A 20,403-nucleotide genomic window follows, 5' to 3' on the forward strand; every position below is an offset into this window, starting at 1 on the left:
GTGGGTTTGACTTTTCTCACCCACAAGACCATGTTCAATATTTTCACTTTTCCCGTACTTAGTGCTTTGATCATCATATAGAACTGAGGTCTAGCTCGATTAAATCTCAAACGGACGTCTACTCCATTGGGTAGAAATCGGTCTTGTTGAAATAGATCCAGATGTAAACGATCAAACAAGGCTATTTTCTTACTATCTTTGATGGCCTGGTGACGTTTTCTAAATCCTTCGTTTCTAGAATTGGCCGGTAACTCTGGGACGATGGGTTCGTCAATGGTCACACTATCGGGAGCACCCTGTGAACCTGGGGTTACATCAAATGTCTTATTTTGAGCCACTCCAAGGTCTGCTACCCCCACTTCGTCCATGTGTCCTGCCGTATCTTTTTCCCACAGACTACAGGCTCTCATCTGGGTCATTAAAGTTCTGGGTTTGTAAGAAAGTAATTTCTCCAGATAAGCTTTGTAAGGATAAGTATCGGTTCCTGGAGACACTATTTTTCCATTGACACTGAGATCGATTTCCGTAAACAAGGAATGAAGGATATTATTCACCGGGGCGCAAGTGGTGTTAGCTCCAGTCAGATCACCACCATCCTCTTTGGTGAATTTACACACCATTTGAACATACGTTTGAGATAAATCCAGATATTGATCTTCTTGTCCTTTAATTTCAAATTCAATGGGAGCCGTATCCGAATTTAAAGTACTAGAAATGGGGTAATATTCTTCCCATTTGGAGTCTTCTAAAGCAATATTAGTCGGGGGGACTTGGAACAATTGTAAATTGTTCATCCCACACGCACAGGAATCTGGTTGCAACATGATGTCTGTCTACTAAGATGGATTTTTCACAAATGAAGGTCAATCTCACTCGACTCCCCTATTTATAGTGTCTCTCAATCAAAGATATCTAAACCCCTTTTTCTCTTCTTAGGACCTCCTCGGGCTAACACAGGTGCTTTTTTTCTTCTTCTTCTTTTCTTACCGAGATTCAATCTTTGTTTCAGGGCTTGTACTCCGTGAGTTTTGACAGCGTCTTTTAAAGATCTCTTATTTTCTAACACATCTAACCTCGTTCTAGCGGCAGCAGTCAAGGCATGTTTGGCTCCCGTTTTCAGTAAATTTCTCACAACTCCTCTCCCTCTCTGCCCTCTTCTTCTTCTTGTTTTTCTTCTCCCTTTACCTTTTTGACCTTTCTTATTCATCTTTTTAAAAGCTAAACTTCCTCCTCTATTGAGAGCAAATAAGCCCGTATTTTTAACGGCATCGAGTCCATGAGTTAAAAGAGCATTTTTGATATTTTTCCTTTTTTTAATCACATCCGCTCCTATTTTAGCTCCGGCAATCAAGGCTTGATTACGACCCATTTTGACTAGATCTTTAAGAAATCCTCGACCTCTTTGTCGCCGCCGGCCTGAGCCTAATTGGACAGCTTCTTTTAAAGTCATCCCTATAGGTAGGTTCGGTACCATTCCCGACAGGAAGTCTATAAAATTTCCTCCTCTTTGAGATTTCAAATACTGGCGAATTCCCTTTAAATGGGGTGGAAGAAATATGGATGGTATTGGTAATCCAGTAGGATTAGGGGTAAGGGCTCCAGCCAATCCAGAGATAATTCCACCTACAACACCGTGTCCTTTTTGACGTAATAAACCTCTATGATAGACAAACTGTCCGTGTCCTCTTTGTCTCAATAATCCTGGATGATACTGCATGTTTTCATGACTCGTGTCAGACTGACCTAAATGCACTCCAGGGACTCCTTTTTATACCCCTCCTGTCTTAAGGTTGAATACAATACAGACAGCATATCAGACAAGTCATCACTCCCAGTAGGATGTAACAAAAAAGATGTACACTCATCTCAGTACACTTTTCTGAAATGAAGTTTTACGACCGATTTTCCATTTAAAAAAGGCATGGGAGTCTCTAAAGGAGTCATGATATGAATCTCAATGCTATCGAAATGTTTTTTACTCAGTTTCAAATATTCCGCTCGAACAGGTTCCCATTTAGCTTGTTTTTTATCTTCCAGATTGAGTGTACAAGGAACCACTCTTAATAATTTCAAGGCATTTGATCCTACCGTCTGGGGTTCAATCAAGTCACAATACACGTACATGGATTTCAGATTTTCATATAAATCTACGTTATTGTTGCCCATGTAACTCACGTTGATCCATTTGGTCATGTTTTCTGTATCGTTCTGAAGCATCACCTTCTTACTTTCTATTCCTAACTTATAAGCTAAGGCTGTGGGAAAGCGAATGCAAAGGGGATATTTTCTAAGTTCTCTCCCCATAAACTGATACATCACTTTATCATATTTGTCATGATAGGCTAATTTCATGACATTCTCTTTTCTAGGATCACCCAAAAACTTCCATAATTTATTCAAAGTTCTTTCCAGTCCAAGACTGATTTCATTTGTTAAAGCCATGGGATGAATGTAAGGCCCCGGGCTAAAGTGAATTCGTTTAATTTCCATCTTCTGGTCTTCCGTTATGAGATTAGCAAATTCAGTATGGTCCCAATCTAACAGTACAGGACATTGGCTTAATGGCATCGCCTCTATGGTTTTCATTTTAAATCTGCCCCATTTAAAGGCACTAGGTTCTTGGAGTTTTGGAACATAAAACTGAGGAAGCAGGATGTCAAAATAAGCTTCCTCTTCTGCGATGTTTTTCAATGAAATGGGATACATCAATTCTGTTAAAGCCACTTCCCATTGTCCATCTGTTAAATCTACTGTTTGTGGTAATAAGGTTTTAAATTGAGCAGTCGTATTACTCGGAAAAGATTGCATGGACCCATCACTGGGTAAAGTCATGTAAAAGCCACTGCTCTCGGCCATGTTCAGTGAGATACTGAGACAAAATAACTTAGGACCCTTCTATTTATAACAACACTTTTTTTTTTGTTTTTTAAAAAATTTTATTGAGTCTAATTTTTTTTTTTTTTTTTACACTTCTTCTTCTTCTTCTTCTGATCTGTAATCAATCACTCTGTCTAAAACACCAAGTCCTTCCTTCTCCATATTGTCTTTGATCTGGGAAAGGGGGATGCGACAATACACATACTGTTTAACGTCGTGATAATCTGAAAATGTCAGTTCTCTTTTCTTCATCTTGAAAAAATGTCTCGCACACTCTGCTATGTCGGAGTACCAGAGACTTTCGTTCAGAACCAGAGTCATCGGTGTCGAACGATTCATAGGATGAGTACAGCTGACCCATTTATATTGCTCGTAATGCTGGTTGAATTTCACCCTCACTCTAGTTCCTTTAGGATGCGGGATTTTGACTCTTTTTTCCAGCCACACGTTTTCCAGGGAATGTCCTGGATGATTTTCAAAGAAATCCAGGATCGCTCCTACTTTAGTTTTCATCCACCCTCCTTCCATGTAAATAAACCGAGTGACGGGGCTCTCACAATACCAACGATACTGCATCTTTTTAAAACACGTCTGACTTGGACAATGAACTTTTTCAGAATGAATGATTTTTTTGGGGTCATACCTCTTTATATAACCTTATCCAATCTATTTTTAGCATCTCAGGAAAAACCAAACAACAGTTTTTTTTTTATTTTATGATTTATTTCCTTCATATCTTTATAATGGACAAAGTCTGTAGCAAATCTTGACGAAGTTCTCGACACATTTCACACAGCATGGATACTGTCGGCATTGTTGGCACTTCCATCTCCCCTCCGTATTTTCCTCCCAGCAGGTCAGGCATTTCTTTAAGGCTCTCTTCCTGGTGACTTTGACCCATAGGGGCACCATATTCTCTGCCCCGTACTTCCATGTGAAATATTTCACGCACCAACTACATCCACAGGTCTCCATGGAAGGGGGATCATCCACAAACCAGTGAGGAAAAGCCATTTCACAATGCTCGCAAAATTGATAAGTTCTGTGATGCCATCCGGGATGGTCATACACCGTAAATGTACGCTCATGGATCATCTCCCTATCACAGTAATGACAGTAATACTTTTCTACCTCAAAGAAATACTTCAGTCTCCACATAAAAATCATGATGAAATGTGGTGGTAGTGGTGAAATTTTTTTTTTCCAAAAAAGCTCAGCTTTAAATACCTTTGGATCTGACTATTTATAGTCGCTTTGAAAAAACCCACACGTGCTTCACACGTTCTTACTCTATTTAAGTCTATTGGTTTTTCCAAAGTCAAAAAATAAATTTTTTAAGTCTATTGGTTTTTCCAAAGTCAAAAAATAATTTTTTTAAGTCTATTGGTTTTTCCAAAGTCTAAAAATAAATTAAAAAAAAAAAAAAAAACCAGGTTTTTACCTAGGGCATAAACTTGGCACCGATTCAAGTCATCAAGCTGCCTATTGTGACGTCATCACATGTATTCAGCTGAGAAAAATAAGACCTGGTTTGTTTATAGTTTTTTTTTTTTTTTTATTATTTATTATTATTGTTCAAATCGACACAAGGGGACGTCATCACATGTATTCAGCTGAGAAAAATAAGACCTGGTTTGTTTATAGTTTTTTTTTTTTATTATTATTTATTATTATTGTTCAAATCGACACAAGGGACAATTTCTGTAAGAAAGCCGTATAATGGACTTGTAACACTTTTCACAGCAGGGATATTTCATACACTGTTGACATTTCCATTTTCCTTGGGTGTTTTCTTCCCAGCAGGAGGGGCATCTCTCGATCTTGGTATTTCTTCTCATGCGCTTAGCCCAACGTGGCATCATAAAATCAACCCCATATTTCCACAGGTAATATTTCAGGCACCAATCACAGCGACAATACCACAAACTAGGGGGATCTTCTACTTCCCAGTGAGGTATACGTTCTCCACTTTCATTACATCCCCAATACCAACCAATAAGGTCGTCGTCGTCACTGTCATACTCAGGTAATCTGCTGATCTCTCTCAACTGCCTATGGCAATGAGGACAGGCACTATTTTCTTGGTGAAGAAAATACGACATTCTCCACACAGAAGGCATGATTGAAAAAAAATGAGCACAGTGAACTCAAAGCTAAGATTTATATATACCTTGGGATATCTATTTTTAGTCGAAGCGGAAAAACCAACAACACCAGAATTTTTTTTTTCTTAGGTTTTTAATTCACAACAACAACAACAACATTAAATTAACAAACATGGAATACTTTTGCATAGTTCTTTTTGAATAGGAAAAGTTCTCCTCATGTACAAATATTCTGTTTCACAAGCACAGTCCATGATGTCGTATCCTTCTCTGAGCACTTTGTTTACATAATCTTTGATACAATCTCGGACTTCTTCCATCCATTTTCCTTGAATCCAGGTCCTTACTGGTGCCTCTGTTTTGTGAGCCAAGACGTATTTGACTTTCCATTTGAATTCCTGATACTGGGGTCGCCATGACCCTAATAATAATACTATGAGTGGTGCACATTCATGGTCCGGTAATTTGAATCTCTTATACAGGTACACATCATTGAGTCCTGTTTCTCCCGGATTCTTATCCATGAAATCTTGGATGCATTCCTCTCTCTTTGTTTTTCATCCATTCTCCTTTTTTAGTGGAACCTGTAGGCTCTTGCATTTTCCAACGATACTCGGAGCTTAAAAATTCCATGTTGTGCTCTGTCCTCAGTCAGATCAGAAATGAAAAAAATCTTTGTTGTTTCCCCATTTTATATATATACACTCTGTGGTGTATCTATTTTTTTAAAAGACATTTACTCTGTGCATTCGTGGTCTTCTTAGGGGTAGGTGTATGATGCATCATCGTAGGACTAGGCATGATATAACCCACTGAGGAACTGACACATACCATCCAATATTCTCGATTAGAATCGTGTAAAGCTAACATGACCACACTGGTGACGATGAGAGATACACAGATCAATAATTGTGCGAAATAAACGATTTCTTCTCGAGGAACATTCTCTCCACAAAATTTCCAATGAGGAGTTATTGGATGAGATCCGTTTGGGGAATCCATGAATCGAAACTAGGGGGATATCCTTTCCACCGAACTTTGACTTCTTGAATGATTTTTTTCCCTACGCGTCGCTTTTTATACCCCAAGATTTCCTCCACTTCGTACAGGTCGTCTTTTTTAATGATCTTTTGTAATTCTTTCTCGTAAAAAGTCCCTTCTAATTCCTCTCCGTTATAATCTTGCACTCTATACACGTAAGGATACCTTCCAGGAACTCTTTTTAAAATGGTAAACAGTTCTGTGGTCCAGTTAGGTAAATATCCTTTTTCAAATGTGCGCTTGGCTTTACTGATGCGTACCCGATCTCCTTCTTTAAACTGAGGTTTAGGAAACTGTTTCCGATTGGATTTCCCATATAAAGTTTTCCAGACTTTTAACACATTAGAAGCATTCACTTGAGCTGGTGTTCTTTGGATACTGCGATGATAAGTGTGATTGTAAGCATACACTAAATCCGGTAAGATCTCTAAATACCGTCTGGTTTTATGACGGGTGAAATAACGCCACATGCGTGCTTTGAGAGTACGCTGAAATCGTTCCACGATACTGGCTTTGGTGTCCGTATTACGAGTGGTAAAAAAATGAATGGATTTAAAAGCTTGTAAGAATTCTCGATTGGTAAATTCTTTTCCTTGATCCGATTGAATGCGGACGGGACGTCGACCGTCTTGTTGAAAAATCTCTCGTAATCCTCGAATCATTTCCTTTCCCGTTTTCTGTTTTAAAGGCACCACCCAGGCATATTTAGATAAGACGTCAATGGCACACAATAAAAACGTATATCCGTCATTGTGTTTCTTTAAACTGGACACATCTGCTAAATCTAATTGCCATTGTTCGTCTATATCCGTCACTCTAGTCTGTTGTCTCCGGAATTTTCTTTGAATGGGTTTATGTAAGGTATACGTATCTTGCTCTTTTAACCATTCTCGAATCTTTTTCAAGGAAATCTTATGTCCCAGACTTCTGACCTGACGATACAAAGCTTGTAGTCCTCCGTACCCTCTTTTAGGATCATAATAAATCTCTTTTAAAATGTCTTCCACTGGTTTCTTTTTCATATCTTAGGTAATGAAAGCCAATTTTCGTCGATCTGTTCTAATCTCTTTTTCGGTAAACTTGGACTGAATTTAGATTTTTTGATGGCCTTCGCTAAATTTAACAGAGGTCTAGGAGTGGATTTTTTTATTCCTCTATCTCCTACAGGTCTACTAATAGGGGTCAAAAATGAAGAAGAAGCATCTTTAAATCCACTATCGCCCTCGTCCTCACTATCACTGAGGATACTTTTAGGAGTACTGATTTTTCCAGGTCTCTGCATGGCTTTTATAAGGTTTCCATTGCTCACGTATTCCAGAGGAGTACGCGTCTCTTTTAAAGCTTGAGCAAATTCATCTAATCCTTTAGGAAGGGGATGGTTTTTACGAGAACGAGATCTCATACTATCAGCCATTAAATCCACAATGTTAGAATCGGGAACTTTTTGACCTCGATAACTAATTTCACCTTCCTTATTCCAACTCAACACCTTGGTTTTCTTTAAATGATTTAATAATAATCCAGCTTTTCTTTTCATGTTTTTATTCACTGTTTCAAGGATTTCATCTTCAATCTCAGCTGGGGCTGCTGGTGATGCTGCTGCTGCTGCTGCTGGGGCTGGAGCTGCTCCTGCTGCTGGAGCTGCAGAAATTTTAGGTTTAGAAATAGGTTCCTGTCTAGCTTGTTGTAAATAATTCCTATATCGATGAAGTTCCTGGCCATATAAAGCGACTTTTTCTTCTGGGGTTAAATCTTCACGTCTTGTAATCTCGTCCAATTCCTGACCTAAACTGATGGTAGATTGAAATTCCGGAGGTTTGGGTAATTTTGCCTTGAGATCATTCAATAAGACTTCGGGAACTAACACCATTTTACGACTCATTTTTTCTTCTTCTTCTTCTTCTTGATGACTTTATAGACGGACTGACCGGCACCCAACAGTAAAGGTGCTGCTGAGATTAAAAGGGGTAAAATGTGTCCTCCTTTTTGTTGAAGTAATAAAGCTCGTCGTTTATGGACAGATTGAGGTTTGACCAGTCTCCTGAAGATGTGTTTCTTAGGAGCTAGTTTTCGTTTATGAGCCGAACTGAGAGGTAACACTCCTTTTAATAGGTTATACACGATCTCGCAGATTTTGAGAATACAATCTCCAGAACAATGTTTTAAAATACCCGTCTTTAATGGAGAGGAATAGTGAGGGTCAGATAACACTCTTAAAAGAGGCCAGTGAGGTTTTAATCGTGTAGAACAGCAAGTCCTTCTTTTCTTCTTCTTAGCCATCCTGGGGTTAAAATGAGGACATGTCCCAGGTTTCTCTCCTTTTTATACTCTCAAGGAGGAGGAGCATACATGTCGTGTTTGTCCTTCTCGTGTTTGTCTCTATTTTTCTGGGTGACGTAGATTTTGGAACAATATCGACATTTATATCTCATTCCTTTAGGAAGTGTAGGTGTAGAGGCGGTCAGAGGTTGAAAGCGTGCTATTTTAGGAGTGTGAATGGGTACTTTAATTCTAGGAGAGGGAATTCCCACATTGACTCGAGGAAACACTTCTAAATCGGTAGCTCTTTGACTGCCTATGGGCCCCATAGGACGATCCATTCTCATTTCAGCTTGTTTCTTTAATAACTCCCCAATAGTTTTTTGTCTTTGTTCCTTATAATACTGATTGATTTCGTTTTTCAGACTTTCGGGCATGGCTTTTCGTTGAGCTGGAGTCTTGGGAGTCGTTTTTTTTTTCTTTCTACCACCAGGGGCTTTTCTTTGAGTAGGTTTTCTCTTTTGAGGTTTTCTCTTAGGAGGTTTTCTCTTCTTTCTGGTCTTTTGAGCTGCTCCTCCTACTCGCACCATCCAATCGGGAAACACTCTTTGTTTCTTATTATCGACTCTGACTACCACACTTTTCAAACGACGGACACGTCGTTTCTTAGGTGCATTCCATTTAAATAAATGACGAATGATGACTCCGCCTAGAAATCCGGCTCCTCCGCGTTTTAAAATGGCATTTTTTCTGTCTTGATCACTCGCCGACTTATCGGCTATGATGCTTAAATCTTGACGATGATTATTAATAAACTTTTGAGTCTGTTTATTGATGGGTAAGACCCCACGTATCAAATTTCGAGCTCCCATAGCAAACCAATTCAATAAGGCTTTACGCCCTAATTCGATTAAATGAGCTCGCTTGGCAGGATCTCGTTCCCGCTGTAAACGTCGTAACGTTTTCACTAATTTACTCTTGGCCGAGAGAGGTCGACCCATGACGACTGTATAATGATGAATGACAAGTGTAATGTTGGTACATTTTTATTTATACTCTTGTGGCATGTGTACAGTCAACCATTCAAACAATCGACTTCTCAATCTGTATTCGTCTGGGGTCTGTGGATTCAAGTCCACCAGGAGATACCCGTGAGGAACACTGGTGGCTTCTTGATAGGCCGACATCAAATGTGGTAAGGCTAACTGTCGACTCAAGACACTAATTTGAGATTTGTCTCTGGGATTTTTAAACAACACTAAATAATGAGCATTCAAACTAATGGTGCGATGCTGTGGTGCCCGATCAAATAAGTTCTGAGTGATGTAAATCACACTGGTATTCCGATGATGCGCTTTACGGGTAAACCAATCCACGATCGATTCGATGGCTTTTCCTCCCATCATGTCGTCAAAAATGAGTAAGTGAGGAATAGTTAAATTGGCCACTAATTTCTCATCGTCTTCTGGAATATTTCGAATGAAGGAGACCCGATCTGTTAAAGAAGTGTAAGCAGGTTGCCATTCCCGATAACACCAGACAATTTTTTGTGGCATGGGGGTAATCCAATGTAAATTTTCCACCAATTTCTTGACAAATTCCGTTTTTCCCGATTTAGAAGGTCCTGCTACCACCATGGTAAATTCGTGTTTCAATTGAAAAGACGGGAGTGTCTCCTCAGGTTGCATGATGACAAATGAAGAGAAAAATAGGGTTTCAATCCTTTTTATTCATAGTCAACACAGAAATATACGCTGGGTTCTCTTCACATCGGCTCGACAGATGGGGCAATACCGGAAGGTGGGAGCACATAATGAACAGCAACATACGTGTCCGCAAGGGAGTAAAGCCATTTGTAATTCTCTCTCTAAACAAATGTGATATTTTCCTGTGGCCTGGATCTCTGTAGAGGTTTGGTCTAGTAGAGGTTTGATTTCAGGTGAAGGTTTGTATCCCGCCCGGAGTAAATGGTTAATGAATACATTCATCACCCACTCACGTCCTTCATAGGTATTGATGTAGGGACAATTAGGGTTCCAATAAGCATGTTCTGCATAAGGATCGTCTGTAGGTTCCCAGAGGTTTAAAGTCATACCACAATGAAAACAGATGGTCTTATCACTCACTCCTCTGTAATAAAATCCGGCTTTGGCTAGGTCGGGTATTAATCCTTTTAAAGAATCGGGCCATCGATCATCAAAGGTAGCTTCTCTCTTTAAGAGCAGAGCATATTTAGGGTAAACAGGAAGGTAGTCTGGCTCCTTATCAACACCAGCCATGACTGAAGTGTTATATTATTTTCCCCCCCTTTTTATAACCCCTCATTTTTGGGGGTTTTCCCCATAAAATAACAACAACACTTAAAATACAGTTTTGTTTTGTTTTTTTTAATAACCATAAGGTAAAGTGTTATAATCTTCCATCAATTGTCTCTTATCATAGACAATTCTATATTGTTTTTCTAAAGGTATTGTCTTGACTTCATGTTGACGAGTCCTCTGTATTTTGTAGGGATACGAGACTTGGATTTCGTCAATTTCTTTCTGGAGCATTTTTTCTAAAGTCTCTGGTGACACGATCTGAGAGGCCCGATAATTGAGAGTCAATCCTCTGACTTTACACACGGATTTTCCCTTGGCGGTGAGGTAAGCATAATTTTTGGGGCCTCCTGACATGAATTTGATAATGTGGTCCCCGTCTAATTCGTCTGTCCATTCTCCTAAACTGTTGCCAAGGGTAGGATTAAATTGTCCCTCCTTATGTTGGTATATGATACTGTCCGTGTCGAAATAAAGGACCCGATCTCCCAAAGGTTGTAAAGTCTCGTAGAGGTGTAATCGGGCATGGGCGGTAGTGAAACAGGCCAGTACCACGTTTCCGAAGGGACACTCTTCCACGAATTCCTGTTTCTCTTGATAATTGACCAGCATCATGTCCGATTCGGCCTGCTCTTTATTTTCTAAGAGTTCTATCCCTTTGATGTCAATGGTCGAATCTTGTAAGAGTTGTTGTAATTCCTCTTCTTCGGTCAAGTATCGAGTTTTAGGTAATAACAGGCGTTGAGCGAATTTTCCCCACAAGCAATTTAAAAAGAGTTTGGCTATCGTTCTTAGCACAGGATTTTTTTCTATACTTAACAGGTCCATCCTGATCCCTTCTCTGTCTAAGACTTTACGAATGTAATCTAGTTTCTGTTCCTCCGTCTGACAATCAGGTGGGAATCCAGAAGCTTCCTGTTTGATCTTTAAGAAGGTATCGATGTAAGATCTGAATAAATCTCGACTGCTTTCTGAAAAATGCCAAACTTCGTAAATCCGCTCTAAGGTATATCCCATGTCCAGGGCTTTATGTAATTCTGTAGTCACCCAGGTGCCCGTAAGACTGCGTTCCTGGTCTGCGTGTTGACATCGATGTTTAGAGGTAGAGTCCTGTCGTTCCGCACACGTTCGACATAAGGGAAACAATAACTTGCCTCCCGTGCGATAAGGTAAAACGGGGTGATAGAGGCCTCGGGGTGGTAGGACCCGACAGTGAATGAGGCCGAAATAAGTTCTCACGTCCTGGAATTGGTCTGTTATGATCTGAGGATGGCCTAGGGGGAAAGGTCTGTGTTTTAATACGTAAGGGTATAAGGAACAGACGTCCACGTATCTCATGTCCCCCTCCTCACAATATAATTTAGTGGCATTGGTCCGACCTCCGTACAGGGCGTCTCTGGGGTTCAAAGGATCTGGAATGTCCAGGTCTCGTACATAATTCTGTAGAGTTACCTCTCTTTATACCTGTTGATCGAATTCGTGCTCCCAGATGCTACGGAGGGAGTACCCCATTTCCTCTAAAACAGAACTCCGTCTTAAAGTTTCCTCGTGTAATTGTTCATAGGTAAATTGGGTCCGGTGAGGATGACTTTCGGTCTGTAAATTCGGATAGCAGGTGGGGCATCCGTGCCAATAGCATCCGTAAAATTCGTAGACGGTGCGAGTGGCTTCCTGGTATCCGTCGACGGTATAAGTTCCGATCTTGACTTCTCCCCCGTTTCTAGCATGTTGGATGTGAGATCCGGTCTGGTGACTCATCCAGCTTAACCACCGACAGGCTTTGGAGGAATATCGACGCGCAGGCTGATACCCCAGGTTGGGAATGATGGCAATGGTCTCTTTGGGCATGAATCCTCGACGGTAAGCTAAATTGGCCGCACTGGCAAAAGTGATGGATTCCTGGAAGGGGTCTACATGGACCAAGCTCTTGAGGGTGGCTCTAAACTGAGCACAGCATCGTCGTAAAATATCGACGTCTGAAATACAATAGTCTAAAAATTCCTTCTGGAAGTCAAACACTTTTCCGGCTTGTTGTTCGTACCATTGATAAAAAGCCTGTCGTCCACTAATAGACATGTCGTCCGGATTGTAGTAAGCTGCCGGTGGATAAGGCCCCACGTAATTCTGGTTGTGTTCCGTATTAAAAAAGTGTGGAAAATATCCTTTCTTCAGTTCGGTGAATCCGAAAGCAGAGGGCATCTTGGACAGGGCAAAAGGTAAAAAATTATAGGAATCGATGAATTTCAGTCCGCAGATTTGCATGGATAAGATTTTACTGCCGTTCATGATGACGGTAGGTTTCAGGCAGGCGGTATGAACCAGGTAATTTAAAATGAACTGTCCGTCGTATCCTTTGAAATTGTGGGCGATGATGATGGCCTCGTCGTGTAATAAAGCGGAATTCTTATTTCCTGTAGTGGGTTGTAATAACCAGTCCATGAACTGCCTTAAGGTCTCTGGTCCTCGGAACACGTGTTGACGGGGTCCCATGTGTCGACAGTGAGGACAGGGATCTTCTATGGGTAAGTGACCGCAATGTTGACATACGCGGTGTGCCACACACAGGTTAGGGACGTGGATGCCGGTTTCCTGCGTACATTCGAAATCGAAATAGATGTAGAACTGTAAGGTCTCTTTGCCTTTCTTTTTCTTTTTCTCGGGCTTGAGTTGAACGTAGCACTGATGATCCGTGTCTACGGTTTTCTTACAGATCTTACATTGTTTCTGTCCTCCGCAATGATGATGAGGGAGTAATTTTTTAGGCATCCATTTCTGACAGTGCCTACATCGTCCCATTAAACTGCATACCGTGGTGGCCGTATTCATACTGTGAGGCTGTAGATGGTTTTCGTAGCAAGTCCTACTCTGAAAAAATCCCTGGCACTGGCTACATTGAATGCGGCTCCCGTCTGGAGGGCAGGGAGTGTTAGTTAAACAAAAGGAACATCGGTGAGGACACTGGGTACGATGGTGTTCAATATGACTGTAGCCCACGTCGCAATGATCACAGTAGTATTGATTGCCCGTCACACCAGGCATAGATATGATGGCATCGTAATGATGGTCGTCTAACAGGACATTCAAACAAGTTCCCTCTCCGTAGCCTTTGTAAAGGGGCTCTAAACTGAGTTTAGAGGAGGTGGACTTGAACTGGAATATTTTCAATCGATAGCGAGGGACTAACACCTGTTGTAATTTCCCCCATTCTTCGGGTCCACAAGGCCGATGGATATCACAGTCGGCTTGTTCCATGAGAGCTAGAGCTTCGTTTTTCTGGTCATTAGCTCTTACATCTCCTTTCCGCATACGTATCCATCTTTTTTCCCATTCAACTAAACTCTCTGAATGTTCCGGTTTTTGACAGTTTAACCGGGTGACTACGATGGCTCGAGCTAAACAAAACTGATCCCAAGGATTGTCGATCTGAACGATGGATTGTTTCCTCTTCTTAAAACTCTCCTTGTTCACCATCAGATGTTTGGTTTTGTCTCCACCACTCCCTTCCGGATACTTGACCCGAAACATGTCGAATTCCATGGCCCCGTCTCCCAGATTAAAATCCTTCTTGGATTGTTGCACGGCTTCTATTTTGTCTAAAATGACGTCCTCGTTTAAATGTTTACATTGGGTAAACTCGTACCAAATGTCGGAATCCAGAGAAGGATGGCGTATGTTCAGGCGTAGGTAATCGTTAGGATTACACTGCATTTGATATTTGACATTTTGCAGCATGTCTCTAAATAATCGCCGAACAAAGCCTCTGTTTTCCTCCTCTGGAAATTCCTTAAAATTCACACTGTAGACATCTTCATGCGCTTTAAATTTTCTGGAATGCTTGTTTCAGTCTCACTTGATAATATTGGGAAATGGCCTTTGGCTTCCGGGGTGGTGAATGGGCTGATGAGTGTGGTTCTTCATCCGACACAGTCCTTTGTTGTTCTTGTTGGACTTTGGCTCTCTGCGTTCTATCTAATATTCTCGCATTTCTTTTTCTGAGCGCTAATTCTCTGTGTTTATTGTTGTAAATAATTCTTTCTAACTCTTTCGCCCGTCTTCTCCATCTCATCAGTTGCTGGGCATGTAACAGTTTTTTCATAGCAGAATCCATGTCGACAGCTGATGGAACTGACAAGAGAATGAGCTTCAAGTCAGAAACATGCAATACTTATACAGTGTATGACGTCATAATGGCTAGGTTTTTCCAGGTGAGTGCTGAGCGCGTGCAGGTTTTTCCAGATCTCACATCTCAGGAATTTCCAGATCTCAGAATGTGCAGAGCGCGTGTGGGTTTTTCCAGATCTCTGACCTTGACCCCGGGGGTGTACTGAGTTGACCCCCATCCCCCCAGGGCCCAAAAGTGCACTCAGTTGACCCGCCTAGCTAGGCGCCTTATACTACTTTTGTTGTGCTAGAAATGTCCTGCCACTTTTTTTTTACAATCAGTCACATCTCTGGTGTTCTCTGACACATTGACAGAATTTACTCTAAAATCAACATTGATACATTGTAATGTAATTTTTGGGACAGTTAAAACAGATTACTTTTAGCATACATGACCAAGTTACCTAACTCTGTCATTTAACATCCAAATATATGACTCCTTTTGCAGAAAAAACAAAAGGTACAGTGCTGCTATCCTATAAGTTGACAATCCTATCCTATCCTATCATGAATCCTGCATCCACAATCCTATCCTCTGATTTCAGTCTAATCCTATCCTATCCTATCCTGCTACTTTCAGTTTTTTAATATTTAGGAGTTAATTTGACAAAACGAAAAAAAAATAATAAAATGACCATCATATAAAAATCAGTTATAATTATGGATTTTATTTAATATGTTTTAATGATAAAAAATAATCGAGATCGACATCCATTTATTCCCGACACCCCGCACGAATTAATTTTCCAGTACCCAGTTAAAATGTAAACAAAGGGACTGTAATAAAACATAAGCAAGTACTGATCTATCGAACGTGTAAAGAAAGTAAGCTTTCAAAATAATTATAGAAAAAAAAATTATAATCCGACTTTATTTTGATTTAATTTCACATACTAACGATGATCGAGAGACGTCACGGTATTTGCGATTTCTTTTCGAATTTATACACTTTGATAAATAAATGGGGTTAAAGTTAGAGAGGGGAAATCGTGGAAAAAGGGGGGGGGGGAACAACAACTAAGACTTCAGATACTTTTCTAATGTAATGATTATTAATAAGTAGACTAAACGAACAAAATTTAAGCTCTTTAATTATGAGAATCAGACTATGAATGTCTATACATTCATGCGGGGAAGGTACAACACTGTATAATAACCATACCCGTTGAAAATACAATTTCTCTACACATACTGAATAATAAAAAAGGAGGATATGTTGGATATTTTAACAGTTATGTTTCATGTAAAATTTATGCAAAACTCTATTTTTCCCTAAAATGTTAACTGAGCACCATAAAAATTAATACATGTATATATACCTAACTTAGATTTTATTCATACTGATGTAAATCCAGAAAGAAATTATGAAAAGACCATAAACCGAGAACAGATATTTAGAATATCTTGACTTTTATTTATTAAACATGTAAAAATTTATTTAAATGTATTCTTGTTTGAGATGTTCAGTTCCTCATTGTTTGAATTTGGATATTTTACAAACATGCAAAAACTTTATCATGTTTGCTAAATAAAAATCAAGATATTCAAATTGTTAAATTTTCTTAATTTGTTTTTAGTTTATGGTCAGTTCAGTGTCATACAAATGTATTTCAATAACCATATTTTTATGAGTGAGAATTTATGTTTCACAGAAAACATTTTCATAAATCTTCATAGTCAGATAGATTGACACGCAATAATTATTGCAGTGAACACACACATATTCCTTCGAATTCTTTCTTATAAAACATGTATATGAATTCACAGTAGTTTCAGTATTTATAAGCCATATTTAAGTAAATTTTGTTTTTGACCTTGACATTTGATCTTGAAAGTTATTCATGGTCTAAATGAGGAACAAAAATGCTTGACCAAGTTGACAATATTTATTCAGGGAAATTGCCTCTTCAGTGTTAAATATATATATTTTGGGCCAAATAAATCTTATCTACAATCTACAATTTTATTTTTTTTTTATCTACAATGTATAACAATTGAATGTTCCATTATGAGACAAATTCATCAGAAGTATACATGTATTTCAATGCCAAGCTCACAGATATATGTACATGAAATCTGTTTAAATTTAGGTTTATCAATGTCTTTTTCCAATGTTATGATGTTTTAAGTGCATATGATTTCACCTGCTTGTCCGTCGCTCAAATTGAATTTCAAATGTCAAAGTTTGTGTCAAAGAGCTAGTCATAAGTAACTGAACAGTTTCAAAATTGTCAACAATGCACAGAAAACAAATACTTCACACACCGATCTCCTTAATGAAAAACATCATGATTTCAGACTCTAGGGGGCTCTTCTACAGTGGTTTGACCATCTTTCATATTTATTCCAGCAGCAGATGAGATGAATTGCAATATGTACATCAGTAAATATGCAGGATAGTCCTTAAAAAAACAATTATTATCATGATCATTACAATATATGCATGTAGATTGTGCAACTTTGTCATATACATTATACATTAAAACTGTATTTTATTGTGATTATCTTTCTCATTTCATGTACGACCGGCTGAATTTTACCTTTTTCTCTCCCAGAGTAATGCATTTAAAGAAATCAAGCAAACTCAAATCTTATACTGCAACTTCATAGTCATATCTTAATTAAACGATCATAATTTACTTGTAAATTGTAATTCATTTCGTCTCGTCAACTTGTTAACTAGTATGAGTATATTTGTTTGTTGTTTTTTTTTCTCTCTATTTTGAATTTTTCTGCTTGTATTAATCTATTTATGTTTTTTTGTTTGTTTTCTTCTTTGCTTAAAATTTGAATAAGAAAAAATTATGAAAATACATATAACTTGATGATGATATGATGACCAGAACAACAACACATTGTTTTCAGTTTAACTCTTTTTTTTAAAAAAAAAAAAGAAGAAGGATCACTTATTCAGAGAATCTACAGAAACTTCATCTCAACTCTGATAATGATATGTATGTATTATACTGATACCCATGAATAAGCACATGTTAATAATTATTTTTACCTACTTTTTAAATGTGAAATTCTTTTTTCCTCACAAAATATTTTGATGAGGGCAGGCAAAACCAAGTATCATTCTCTGCAATGAAGAATAATGAATGATTAATTTATAATTCATAACCCAGAATAGGTCATACATGCAATGTACATGTAAGTGCTGAGTTGGCTTATAATACAATTTAAACAGTAGCATAAGAAATGATTCTGTCTTTATTTTATTATAATTGCACTCAAATAAAAAAAAAATTCAAACCACAGTAGGGAAATAATATAGTAATAACAAACTGAAAAAGGCATAACACATCTTATCGTTTAGAGCACACTGAATCATGACAGAGTATTTGTAAATTTTTAACCCCCTCCCCTTCCTACACTACCTATTTTTCCACACCCGATTTTTGTCTATATTATAATAGAATAAAATTTTAATAGCTCAAGTCATTATAACATTGTTTAAAGGGGAAAATGTATAAAAATGCACACATGTACAGTGTGTTATTGTGTGTAGTATACTTGCATGTTCTTGCTCCAAACAACTGCGATATCGATCTGTTCCAGTCCGCCGTTGGCGGTTTGTGTAGAATTATCCAGACGAACCGAGCACATATAACACAGTTACATGAGATTCAACTTTAAAACAAGTAGAATTGGCTTAATCATCCAAACATGCTGAAGAAAATAAGATCTCTTGATGTCCGAATTCTTCGTTGTTTACATGCGAAGATTCTTCCGGTGATCGTTCACGGTTAAATCGTACGCAATGTTACTCGAAGTTAATTATTAATTTGTGTTAAAATAAACAAAATATGTTTATTTTCTATCGTAATTTTATAGATATTTCTTTTGTAAACGTTTTAAAACATATTCCGTTTTTGTAATTAATTCTGAAATATGAATCAACCTTTACTCGAATCTGATTGGATGTAGGATACAGGATAGGATAGGATTGGATTAACTACTATATGTTTCTATCGTGAATCCTCAATCCTGAATCCTATCCAAACCCATCCCATGTCAACTTGTGGGATAGCAGCACTGTAAGGAACTTTGAGCACTGAGCTCACAAAATGAATGATACCCCCCCCCCCCGAATAAGGATTAAAATAAATCCATGCCAATATTTTTATGACGGTGTGTTTCAATCAATTCAGTCAGTTACATGATAGAAACAATCAACCAGTCCGACTCTATTGACCATTATGAATAATATGTAATTATAGCTGTTAAGGGAAGTAACTCAAAAACTAAAGGTACTGTGAGCACTGAGTTCACTAAATGATACCCTCCGCCTCCCATATGATTATAATTGCAGAGTCCATGTTTTGCCCTGGGAGACCTGAAATAAGTGTCAGATCAAAAAGTAAAATAGAAGATGCACAATGGCACTATGTAATAAAGAATCTGCGAAAGTATCATTAAATTTTATTCAATGGTATAAGATAGAGCTGCAGATAAGAATTGGGTACCTCTCAGTATTATAGAAAGAATGGACAGACGGACCAACAGACAACCCCATCACTATATACTTCCCTGCTTCTTAAGCAGGGGATATAAAAATATCAGGTACACATTAGTAAATGCAAGTAAAATTTGAATTTTACATATAAACACTGTTTAGTATTCATGGTGATTTGCCACTGATTGATATGTTTTGATACAAATTTTCAGTGATTTTTTTTCATGGGGATCATGGATTATGCTATTTTCCTTTTAATTTTCTTGTGCATTATGTATCTTTTAATCATTTTTTAAATTATTTAGACTAAACTGTACGTTGTAAAACATACATTGTTCTTCTTGGATGTAGAAGCATGCAGAAGTTTGAAAATTTTAAATGTTTTTAATTTTACATATAGCGTTTTGTATTTTTTAAATATAAATGCTTTGTACATATCGTTGAGGATATTACATGTTTATAGTCTCACTTTCTAAGACGTTTAAAATTGTTCAGTATAAATACATTGAAGTGTCTGTTGCTTTCGCTTTGTTTAGATACGAAATACAAAAGAAATACAGCTAAAACAAAGCTAATAGAAATGTCAACAAGTAAGGTGCGTCGAGCAGCCAACTCACCTTTCAGCTATCTTTAACCAGCATTGGTTTTTCTGATTATTTGTTAGACCAGGAGTGAATTTCCCCCTTATAGTTGCTATGTTAGCCGATACTGCCTGGGCCAAGGCCTCAAGTTCTTCGACGCTCCAGTTGGGCTTACGTTTGAATTTCTTTTCGCTGTTTTCCATATTTCCCGCAATTATGTCAATTTGCAGACGAATATGAAACCGGAACCTCTAATTGCGCAGCCGCGTTAAAAACGAAAGTGCGTTGCTAAGAAAGCTTTTGTCGTAAGTGTAATCGTAAGTGCGTTCGCAGATCGAAAACTTAGGAATTATCTTAAGATTAAATTTTTCACTTACGACTGGTTTTGTGAAAACGACCTAGGAATTGACTTACGATTTTCGTAAGTCAAAAACTTAAGACAGAACTTAAGATTTTTTGTGAAAAGGTCAACAGGTGCCCAGAAGGAGTAAGCATCACCTGTTGACAGGTCAAACCGCCTTGAGCCCTTTGTATTGATCAGGCGGACGGACTACTCCGTAGCCAAAATTGGATGAAAGCAATGACGGAATTTTCAGTGATGC

General features: G+C 38.4%; 1 pseudogene; it reads right to left on the reverse strand.

Moving 5' to 3' along the window:
* LOC133175185 (uncharacterized) overlaps nt 1-20,004 on the reverse strand; it is a 29,896-nt pseudogene extending 9,892 nt beyond the window's left edge.
* Nucleotides 20,005-20,403: the final 399 nt, after the last annotated feature.

Source organism: Saccostrea echinata, unplaced genomic scaffold, assembly GCF_033153115.1.
Source record: "Saccostrea echinata isolate AGI-Se365-2 ecotype Australia unplaced genomic scaffold, CSIRO_AGI_Sech_v1 ptg000061l, whole genome shotgun sequence".
Lineage (NCBI taxonomy): Eukaryota > Metazoa > Mollusca > Bivalvia > Ostreida > Ostreidae > Saccostrea > Saccostrea echinata.